Source organism: Salvelinus sp. IW2-2015, linkage group LG6.1, assembly GCF_002910315.2.
Source record: "Salvelinus sp. IW2-2015 linkage group LG6.1, ASM291031v2, whole genome shotgun sequence".
NCBI classification, from domain to species: domain Eukaryota; kingdom Metazoa; phylum Chordata; class Actinopteri; order Salmoniformes; family Salmonidae; genus Salvelinus; species Salvelinus sp. IW2-2015.
In genome coordinates this window covers 3,240,113-3,249,470 of record NC_036845.1, presented here as the reverse complement: position 1 = coordinate 3,249,470, position 9,358 = coordinate 3,240,113, and the positions used below count along the sequence as shown (strand labels likewise).

General features: G+C 41.7%; 1 pseudogene; it reads left to right on the top strand.

Annotated features, from left to right (window-relative positions):
- The first annotated feature begins 6,646 nt into the window (after window positions 1-6,646).
- LOC139027816 (IgGFc-binding protein-like) lies at window positions 6,647-9,353 on the top strand (annotated as a pseudogene).
- The last annotated feature ends 5 nt before the right edge of the window (window positions 9,354-9,358 follow it).

Below are 9,358 nucleotides of genomic sequence, written 5' to 3'. Positions count from 1 at the left end.
CTATCAGTAAATGAAGGCTAATGTCCTACAACAACTTTCCAGCGCTAGGCCTAGGCTATTTGATGTACAACGAGAGCTCATGGTTTTACCAATTTGCATGTTATGTAGTGTGCAAAGTGCGAGGGAGTTTAGTGGCTCGCGACAGCAGCCGAAAGTGGGACGGGCAAATACTTTAAATGCAGGAATCACTGCCACTCACCAAGTAGGCCTATAGACTAGGGTTTCCCAAACTTGGTCTCTAGAGATTGAAATAACTTGTGTTTCTTAAAAAAAAGGACATTTAATGCTACCCGAATTGACTCAGAAAAGTAACATAAGTAGGCCTACAGTTTATCAACCCAGCTCTATTAAGAGCGAGAATTGGAGGTAAGGAACATTTTAATTAGTAGGCTAATGCCTGGCATTAGGGCGGCAGGTAGCCTAGTGGTTAGAGCGTTGGACTAGTAACCGAAAGGTTGCAAGATCGAATCCCTGAGCTGACAAGGTAAAAATCTGTCGTTCTACCCCTGAACAAGGCACTGTTCCTAGGCCGTCATTGAAAATAAGAATTTGTTGTTAACTGACTTGCCTAGTTAAATAAAGGAAAAATACATTTGTCTATGAATTCCTGTCTTTCATGTGAAATTATTGAGATGGTGGTTGCTTCTAGAGAATAAAGACCCATTTTGTAGAGCTCCTGTATGCTGGCTCTGTCTGGTCTTAATTTAGTAGATTAAACTCAACTCCACAATTTATGATGGAGTTGAGCTGAGACTAGTGTGGGCAGACTGGAGCTCCGATGTCACATAAAATTACGTTTTTATCAAAAGACTGATTTCAGGACCCCTGATATATGCCGCAATTACACACAACATTTGTCTGTGTAATTGCGGGCTATTCTTTGGATGCTAAAATCAGTCGTTTTTCTAAAAAAACAATTTTATGTGACGTCGGAGCTCCAGTCCGCCCACACTAGTCGCCGCTCAACTCCATCGTGTGGAGTTGAGTTTAGTCGGCGAAATAGTTAGTCTTAACTTTCATTATAGTTGACCGTCCACTCTGAACCCTCCAAACAGCGCATTACATTACCAATACAACTCTCTCTCTCCCACATCATCCTTCTCTCTTTCCACCTATTCCATATATCAGTGATATCATCAGTGGTAACTACAACCAGTCTACAACCCAGAGAACGGCAGCTCCGGGCAGTGACATCACCCTTAGCTGCTCTTTCTCTTTGTCTAAAAACCTGAACCTCAACAACCTGGTCATCAACTAGCAGCGTGGGGAATCAGAGGTGGTCCACAGCTATTACCATGGGAGAGATCAGCTGGAAAGACAGAGTGTTGTTTACAAGGGACGCACTCATCTGTTTGAAGACCAGCTCATTGTGGGAAATGCCTCACATAGACTGAGTGGTGTGCAGCTGAGTGACCAGGGCCAATACATCTGTGATGAGACAGATGAACAGGGAAGCGCCCAGGAAAAGCTACAACCTTTAGTGACGGGTTAGAGAGTATTTCTTTTTGTCCGTTCAGATATTTTAGAAGTCTTGCATCTATGGGGGATTAAGAGACATAAAAGTATTAAGCTATCTGCACAAAATCAACTTAGTCATCTACTTGCCTAAAGCCCTTTGCAGTCAGAATTCTCATTTGTTAAAAGCTGAATAAGGGTATTGTTGTTGTTGTTTTTGTTTACCCCTAGCCCCCTTCAAGGAGCCCCAGCTCTCTATACAGTCATACTGTGACAGCTTCATCATCACCCTCACCTCCTCCCAGGGTTTCCCCCAGCCTGATGTGTGGTGGACAGACTCCATTGGAGGAGACATCTCCAATCCGAGCCACAGCCGTATCGGCCTGGACAGCAGGGGGCGCTATGAGGTCCACAGCTCCATGGAGGTCAAGCCAAACAGTACTCACCATCATTGTTGAAATGAGACTGGAGGTTCTCAATCAAACCTTCACCCGCTCACTCACCCTCCACCCACTTCCAGGTAAAGTTACGACCTACTAACAGGTTTAGGGATAGAGCAATGTGACCAAGTATGGATCACTGATTTAGTGATGAAATATTAAACCATTTCATAATCACTAATGGCTAAACCCTGATAGTGTGTTACTCCTACACAAATTCCACAATGTATGAATTTAGACAAAATTTGTAGTCAAAAACCCCCATCCTAAATAAGGATTTGACATTTCACTTCATGAGGGAAAATGAGTCATATGAGCATTGTGTATAGATGTACTGCATGCAAGAATAACATCATTGCAGAGTGCAACTTTCCATGACAGGAACTGTTTACAATGCCCTCAATGAAAGGTTCAGTGACCAGGCAGTACTACTAGAGGAACAGGTCTTTGGGAGGAGAAGCTGAAAGCCTATCTTTCTCTCATCTCTTCCTCTTTTACAGAATGCTGTGAGGTGTCTCTTGCAACCAGGGGAAGACCGGCTTTGGTGTTATTAGGGATAGTTCTCTTAGCAGCGTTAGCAATGTAACTCATTTTGTACTTCAGACACAAGCCTGAAACACACCGACATCTGATGGTCCCACATGACGATACAATAGGACAAGATGAGGCTCATGAAACAGAGACTTGATAGATCATGAACAAAAACGAGTTATAAAAGTCTAAGCTTACAGGACTGTGTTTCAATGTCACAAATATAGGTGTGTGTGTGATGTTGCCTTGTGAAACATTTCCAATCCCTCTTGGTCAAGTATTATAGAGTACTGCTGGCAGTAGACTTTGCTACTCTCTGCAACCCTATGTAATCCAGACTACTTAGATTTTTTTGGGATGCAAAGCTGTCAAGGCAAAGGGTGGCTACTTTGAAGAATCTAAAATATATAAATATATTTTGATTTGTTTAACACTTTTTTTGTGGTTACTACATGATTCCATATGTGTTATTTCATAGTTTTGATGTCTTCACTATTATTCTACAATGTAGAAAATAGTCAAACTAAATGAGTAAGCGTGTCCAAACTTTTGACTGGTACTGTACATTTTGTCCAATGTTATTGTCAAAGGTGGCATGGTAACAACAACTGTGGGGAAAGTACTATCCACCTTACAGTTGGACTGGTTGAAAAGTTAATCCTACAGCACAAGGTGGATGTAACTGCAACGTCTGGGGCATATTACAGAAATATTTCAAATTTCATTACATGGTACTTGGAGTCACTCCGTGAGACAGTTCATTACATTAACAATTTACCGTTGCTGCAATGCAGGCATTTTGAAAACAAGAATTTGCATTGTCACTTAGATAAAGAATGACATACAACCCTAGTGATAGCAGTTCAAAAAGGTGCCCTCTGACACCATCACCCTCAGAGCTAGAGTGAAAAACCATACATGCATATAATGTACTTTACTTATATTGATGACAGGGATGAGGCCAACCTGTGCCCATCCATTCAAAGTGTCAAAGAAACAAAGCAAGATGAGTGTTTTGTCTGTGAGCTGCAATGCCATGTTGGCATAATGTTGGTTATAAGACCGATAAATCCACAATAATCGAGAACTTCAATAAGCATTTCTCTACGGCTGGCCATGCTTTCCTTCTGGCTACCCCAACCCCGGCCAACAGCTCCGCACCCCCCGCACCCTCCGCACCCCCCGCACCCACTTGCCCAAGCCTCCCAGCTTCTCCTTCACCCAAAACCAGATAGCAGATGTTCTGAAGGAGCTGCAAAACCTGGACCCGTACAAATCAGCTGGGCTAGACAATCTGGACCCTCTCTTTCTAAAATTATCCGCTGCCATTGTTGCAACCCCTATTACCAGTCTGTTTAACCTCTCTTTCGTATCGTCCGAGATTCCTAAAGATTGGAAAGCTGCCGCGGTCATCCCCCTCTTCATCCCCCTCTTCAAAGGGGGAGACACTCTAGACCCAAACTGTTACAGACCTTTATCCATCCTGCCCAGCCTTTCTAAAGTCTTCGAAATCCAAGTTAACAAACAGATCACCGACCATTTTGAATTCCACCGTACCTTCTCCGCTGTGCAATCCGGTTTCCTAGCTGGTCACGGGTGCACCTCAGCCACGCTCAAATTACTAAACGACATCATAACCGTCATCGATAAAAGACAGTACAGTGCAGCCGTCTTCATCGACCTGGCCAAGGCTTTCGACTAATTTTAACTAATTCTGATTCAGCCACGACACTATCCTACCGATCCTCGACTTCGGCGATGTTATTTACAAAATAGCCTCCAACACTCTACTCAGCAAACTGGATGCAGTCTATCACAGTGCCATTAGTATTGTCACCAAAGCCCCATATACCACCCACCACTGCGACCTGTATGCTCTCGTCGGCTGGCCCTCGCTACATATTCGTCGCCAGACCCACTGGCTCCAGGTCATCTATATGTCTTTGCTAGGTAAAGCTCCGCCTTATCTCAGCTCACTGGTCACCATAACAACACCCATCCGTAGCACGTGCTCCAGCAGGTATATCTCACAGGTCATCCCCAAAGCCAACACCTCCTTTAGCCACATTTCCTTCCAGTTCTCTGCTGCCAATGACTGGAACGAATTGCAAAAATCACTGAAGTTGGAGACTTATTAGAGTTATATTTCCCTCACTAACTTTAAGCATTAGCTATCTGAGCAGCTTACCGATCGCTGCAGCTGTACACGGCCCGTCTGTATATAGCCCATTCAACTACCTACCTCATCCCCATATTGTTTTTATTTACTTGTTTTGCTCTTTTGCACATCAATATTTCTACTTGCACATCATCATCTGCACATCTATCACTCCAGTGTTAATTTGCTAAATTGTAATTACTTCGCTACTATGGCTTATTTATTGCGTTACCTCCTTACGCCATTTGCACACACTGTATATAGACTTTTTATATTGTGTTATTGACTGTACGTTTGTTTATTCCATGTGTAACTCTGTGTTGTTGTTTGTGTCGCACTGCTTTGCTTTGTCTTGGCCAGGTCGCAGTTGTAAATGAGAACTTGTTCTCAACTGACCTACCTGGTTAAGTAAAGGTGAATTTCTTTTTGAAAAAAAGAGGGTACATTTTAAAGTTAGGGTTTAATAAATATGTTAGCAGCTCTGTAATGCATTTCAGATACTCACCTCCCCCTTAAACTATACAAACACACCCATGATATTATGTGTATTTATGAAATCCTCCCCTCACCCCTCTCGTCACACCCCCAAAATCCTCATGGTTCTATAATCAATTCTTGTTCAGACCTATGTCACCCTCTTCTTGATCGAGCTGCCAGTAAATAAAGATGTGGCTCTCATATCCTGTTTCAATAACAATGTTTCCGTAATGGTATCCATGTTTTATTTGTGTAAGCTCTCCTCGCCCGCCTCCTATTGACATTCATTTAAGCCTTGTTCTGTTGACATACACTTAAAACATCCATGTGTAAGTGATGAGCACTTCTTCTAATCCATGTTTAAATATTGCCTTAAAACAATAAATTAAAAGCACATGATAATTTGAATAATTTGAAAGTACATTGTTATTTTATATGGTCCCAATGAGCACTTCTTCTAATCCATGTTTAAATAATGCCATAAAACAATAAATTAAAAACGTATGATGTTTTGAATAATTTGAAAGTACATTGTTATTTTATATGGTCCCAATTTGTATTTTATTTTACCTTTATTTAACCGGCCAAGTCAATTAAGAACAAATTATRATTTACATCACTACACAGTMATGCTAAAAACTATATAATAATTACATGGTTTACATGCCTTATAAGAGGTATAATAGTTGATAGTACTATGTAACAACTACCCACACTAGTTACATTATGCTGCTATATTACCATTATGTGATACTTAATATAAAGTGGGGCTTTTTTTAAAGTTATATTCTATTGCAAGAAAATAAATAATTGTTTCTGGGCAGTAGGACATAGTAAATGAGTCTATGAAAAATGTTTGACAATATTATTTACCAGGTCTCTCTTACAAAATCTAAATGTGACAAACCTGCTTAAATAAATCCATGAATATGTTTTATTTTATATATGTTGAGGTAGATTGAGGTAACATTTTATGAAACAGATGTTTGTTTCCAARTTCTTTTAAAAGTATTGCTTATGAGGAAAAATACTATGCAAATGTTTTGGGTAGATGGAAACTTCAGACACGTAGTTGTCAATATATGCATTACAGTCATGCATATGTTATGTTGACTTAATAAGTACGGTAATTCAATATTTTGTCAAGGATGTGTTTTTTTTTTACCCATCCTCTTCACAATATAAGACACCCTCACATCCCTCCCTGTCTGTTATATCCTTCATGGTCCCACCAACAGGTAAAGTATGGACATCAAATCAGTCTTTTAGATTAGAAAAAATGGTGAATAGAGTCAGTTGAAGATCAAATTATTACAGAGCTGAAAGTGAATTGAAATAAACTATTTCCTATCTTTGTAGATACATGTACAATGTATTAATGCAAACTCAGTTATATTTAGAAAATATTATGTAATTTGTTGATGGATATAAATGAATGAAAGTAAATGCATTTAAAATTAATTATATTTGTTTTCTCTCCTGTCATTAGCTTTTCTATAATATAATCTAAAACAAAACTAATTTCGTTTTTACATCCATTTTCCATATTTTTCCATATCATTTGTTGACTGTGCATTTTAGTTTCCAGCCATGGGGACAACTTTCGAGCTTTGTGTGGCTGTCAGCCTATTCATAGGTAAGAATCACAGTTTACCTTTCGATATTCCATGTCATGTAATCACTACCAGAATTGAACAAGTTGATCATTTATTATTATCTAACATTATGGGGAAACATAAATACAGTACTGTAGCTTGGCAAATGAAATCTTTCTAGCCTCCTCTAATTAGATAGTACATTAATGTTGTTTGTTCTGCAGGGAACACTATATTATAGACATGTAATACTGGTTAGAAAGCTATGCAAGGGGAAGCGACAGCATCTGTACTGTTATGTACACAAACATTTGTATATTGTCATGTCATTCAAGCAAAACAAATTATTTTGTGCTTTACTAAATTGACACTTGACAGTCAGTGAATTCAACAAGAGCAGTCGGAGCAAGACAATTGTACAGTATTTAAGCTATAGTATAAGATTCATTATTATACTGATATTACATTAGTCAAATGGTTGCAAAAAGAATGCAGGTGCTCATCTGTAAAATTGTCTTTCTTCCTTTATGTTTTAGTGGTCAGWGGATCATGCCCAGTGGGGCGGGAGTTCATTACTGCCTTTATGKCTAACTATTTGCTGAGCTACCATGATGATCAGAGTCTTCAACTGGCCATAACCACACAGGATTATCCAGCCGTTGTTCAAATTCAGGTCAATGCAATCGGCTTCTCCACCTCAGTGAAAATAGAGAAACAGAACACCAAATGGATCGCCATACCTGGTAKRGCTGAAATTGYGGGTCCAGGAGCTTCCACCAAAACAGTGCAGGTCACCTCCAACTCTGACATCTCGGTGGTGGCCTTCAACTACAAGTTCTCGACCGGAGACAGCAGTGTGGTCTTTCCAACTGACCAGCTGGGTACTGACTATGTGGTCTTCACCCCCGATGAGGGTCCAAGCAACATGCAKAAGCTTATGTCTATTYTCAARGGKAAAGAGCCCAACAAGATCACGATCATCCCTGTCTCCAACATAAATCTCAGTGGCWTGGATTCCTGGAAGCAAAGAKAGGCGGTGATTGTTACCATGGAKCCATACCAGGTCTACCTCTACCAAAGCTACACCACTTTCACTGGGACCAGGGTCAAAGCCAAGCTCCCTGTGGCGGTCCTGGGGGGACACGAGTGCYTTGCAGATGGAGGCCGCTGCAATCACYTCTACGAACAACTGCTACCAGTACAGAGCCTCTCCACCAARTACRTGGTTCCRTCCATGCACATGACCCAATCAACAGACTTTGTCAACATTGTGGCCTCAGAGGACAACACTCTAGTGAAGATCTTTGAGGGAAAGGTATCCACTGCTAAAGAGCTGAATGCGGGGCAGGCATATGTGGTTTCTGTTCAACCCAAATTTCCGCTGATCATCAGAAGTGATAAGAAAGTCATGGTGATGTACTTCAGCAACAACAAGCCCTACGATCCGTTCCTCACCAACATCCTCCCAATGTCTGATCTGGCCAACGAGTGGTCGGTGGACACGCAGAGCAAATTCGAGAGCACATTGGTCATTGTCTCCGAGGGGGAAGGGATCAACACCGTTAAAGTCTGTGAGAAAAATACATGTGTGAAGTCTCTCCAATGGACATCATTCAACTCAGACCCTAAGTACATGTGGGTAAATATTCCATTGGGAGAGCAGCAAAAGCATTTCTCCATCAAAGGCGACTCCCTCATGGCTGTTTACGTTTATGGTGGCATGCCAAGAGACGGCTARGCTACAACAGGAGTATGTTCCAAAGGTACGCTGTTTAATTGACACATCCACTTAACTGGCCTATTAACTGCCCCTCAACACCTCCCTCATTAAATAGGACAACTATTAAACAACACAATGCAATGCAACACAACAAAACAAATGCACTGCATGAAAACTAGAATTAGTCTTGAACGTTGCTTCTGTACTCCCTCAGGCACTGCCCCACCCACTCCACCAGTAGACCCCTGTGAGAAGGTCAAATGCAGAGAAAAGGAAGAATGTACAAAGGGGGTTTGTGTCCACATCTCCAAAGCAACGTGCAGGGCTGTGGGTGATCCCCACTACCTCACCTTTGATGGGGAGCGYTTTGACTTCCAGGGCACCTGCTCTTACGTCATGGCCACGGTTGTTAAATCTGAACCTGGCCTCATCCCGTTCACTGTCCTGACCAAGAACAACCACAGAGGGAACAAGAGGGTGTCTTTCGTAAGGAAAGTCTCAGTCACGGTCTATGGGCTGACTGTTGTGATCAGCACGCATAAAGGGAAGGTTGAGGTAAGTAACAAGAGACCAGAGGGAAATTATCAGAGTTGGGGTCGGTTCCATGGTAAATTTGGTCATTCCAGGAGGTGAACAGTGGTTTTTCCATATGCTTATTGATCTTTTCTTAGGTGAATGGTGAGAATGTCTACCTACCTGTGACCCTAGCCAGGGGAAACCTAACGGTGGTGTATAGTGGCAGCTATGCTGTTCTGAAGACAAACTTTGGCCTGAAGGTTATGTACGACTGGAACATGGAGTTCTACATCACTGTCCCCAGCAGCTACTTCCGCACCCTGGGTGGGCTCTGTGGGAACTACAACGGGGATCACAACGACGAGTTCACTAACCCCAAAGGTAACAAGGAACCCACAGTGGTGAAGTTTGCCCAGAGCTGGAGAACTGAAGATGGCGACTTGTTCTGTCATGATGACTGCCAAGG